At 35.6% G+C, this 2556-nt stretch overlaps 1 pseudogene; it reads right to left on the bottom strand.

Annotated features, from left to right (window-relative positions):
* Positions 1-2458: 2458 nt before the first annotated feature.
* LOC114074299 overlaps positions 2459-2556 on the bottom strand; it is a 12173-nt pseudogene continuing 12075 nt past the window's right edge.

The raw sequence follows: 2556 nt of genomic DNA, 5'->3' as shown, positions 1-2556 counted from the left end.
TTATATGCAAGATGTGCTCACAAATACTCACACACATTTAAATGAATGTATGAAGTTAAATTTAGTAAATAGAGGAGTTTTGAGGTGGACACTCTTCGTGAGTTGAGACGAGGTGTTTAGTAGCAACCTCGTTACATCCTAAGAGATTTCAAAGATAGGTCGGAGGATGAATGCCCTTTGTGAGTTGAGATGTGGTGTTCACTAGGTATCCTTAACCTATAGTTTAAAGTGTTTAGAATCTGTGGGGGTTATGTCTAGCACCGAGAGGATATGAAGAAGGGGTGATTACACTTGGTGAGTTGATATGTTTTATTCCATTGTACCTCTTGAGATGAGTACTCCTCGTGAGTAGAGAATGATTACTTAGTAGAAATCTCCTTATCCCTTAACTATGCGCCCGCATAGGTGTAGCCATTGGAAAAGCCATGTAAAAGCTAAAAAGAATGACCTTACTCTACGCAAGTGTCCGATAGGGGTTAATGTCGGGATTCCATGCCTAACTATCATGGTCAATGTCGGTTAAGCTAACCCTCCACAAAAGAATTGATTGAACTAAGTCTTCTAAAAGAACGTACTACTTAGGGTAGGTGGTGGTATGGGACGCTATCTACTCATTGCACTAGGTAGGACCTTCCGAAAGGGAAGACTTGGTGTCAAACCTTCTAAAAGAATGTACTACTTAGGGTAGGTGGTGGTATGGGATGCTATATACTCATTGCACTAAGTAGTCATTCCGAAAGGGAAGACTTTTGTGGTTTGTTGGATGTCTTTTAATGTCTTGCCATTGATTGAGGGGCTTGTTTCTCCTGAATTGAGTAAGCCTAAAGGAGTAGTCTTGAGGGTTGCTTTGGTGTGTATTGAAGGAGGCATATGCATACTTCCTTCATGTCTTACCTTAGTTTGTCTTATGATAATCCCCAGGTAAGGAAACTCTTACGGAAAATGAGCTCACTTTCTCTTTCGCTTGGTCATGGAAGTTCACTCATTTAGGATAGTATAATTCATTGTGAGTTCCTTAAATGATTCATTGTTAAAGTTCAAATTTGTTCACTGTAATATTGGTTGGAGTTTACTATAAAGTTTTGAAAGTTACTGTAAATGGTCCCTTTTGGTTTTAAATTATGGAATCTCTTATCTAGGTGTTAAGTGATGGTTCTTATGATGTTTTGCTTCTATATTCTTGAATATTTTACTTAAATTGCATGAAAAGTTATTTTACTAAAATGTCCCTTTTCACATGTTTTTGCATATGTCATACTAAGTACATTATTTGTACTAACCCCATACTTTTCTGTACCTTATAAGTATAGGTTGAAGACTTTTTGGAAGATTCGAAGGCGAAGCTTGGGAAATTCACTCTCTCAAGAATTGGTAAGTCCTCATATATCCGAGGACATAGTCTATTGTTTTCTAGCTTTATTATTAAGACTTAATATGTATTTGATTTCAATGTAAAGGGTCGTGTCCCTAAGATATTATATGTCGTGTCTTATGTTTTGCTTGTGACGATAAGATCTGTTAAGTATTTATGAAAGATTTCCTTTTTAATAATTTATTCGTGAAAAGTTTTTACTCCGCACTACTTTTCATGTCATATGTAATGAATGCTAGTTGAAGGTCTTTACAAGACCCCAAAAGGTCAAGTACGCCCAGACACGAAACGAGGGTTCCTCCTAACTTTTAGGGATGCTTTCGGATCGTGACACTTAATAAGTAAGAGATTGTCCCATTCAAGTAAAACACTTGTAGTAATAACTTATACATTGTCTCATCCGTCTCTGTTCAACATAGATTAACAAATTTTGTCCTTTAAATTTGGATATTGATTGTGAGGACAATCTCGATTGCCAAAAGACTTTTTATTTTTCAAAAAATAAAAATTTATTTTGGTCTCTCTGTGGCCATAGCTCTTAGAGTTGTGTGCATCAGAAGGTCATAAATAGACAGAAGGGAAAGAAGTAGAGAATATCACGATAGCTGAGCATATTATTGGTGAAAATGGGGAGGTGTACCAAATGAAGTAAAACTGGACCTAGTTAGCGAGATTAAGCCTAAGTATATATGAATGACCTGATTGTGAAAACAAACAAAATTCGGACAATCCGTGAATTTGCAACTTGAGTTTTTCAAATCTGATAAGTCCATTATATTCAGTTTATTGTATAGAAAAAGAAGACAAGTATCTTAGACTTATTTTTTGCCTGAAATATGTCCTGTGCGTGATTTTGAGGAAAACAATCAACTAAAAATTGAAATTTCTCTTATGAAATTGAAATTCGCCCTCTCAGAGACTTTTGCTTAAGAGTTGTCAAATCAACACCAAACAGGAAATACAAACTATAATCGACAAATATATTATATGGTAGACTTAGATTAGAGCAAATAACGTAGATTTAAGACAAACCAATGTAGTACTCTTTAAAATTTCTCGAAAATCATTCAATGGGGGACGTAGAAATCATGAAGCAGCAGAGAATACATCAAAATTATTCACCTTTATACCCATAAATTGCTGTCGTAAGACCAGTGGAGCTTCAACTGAAGTAAAAGATATCA

This window comes from Solanum pennellii, chromosome 10 (genome assembly GCF_001406875.1).
Source record: "Solanum pennellii chromosome 10, SPENNV200".
In the NCBI taxonomy this organism is placed as follows: Eukaryota; Viridiplantae; Streptophyta; class Magnoliopsida; order Solanales; family Solanaceae; genus Solanum; species Solanum pennellii.
Note: the sequence above shows the minus strand (reverse complement) of the source record. Positions and strands in the feature narration are given on the sequence as shown.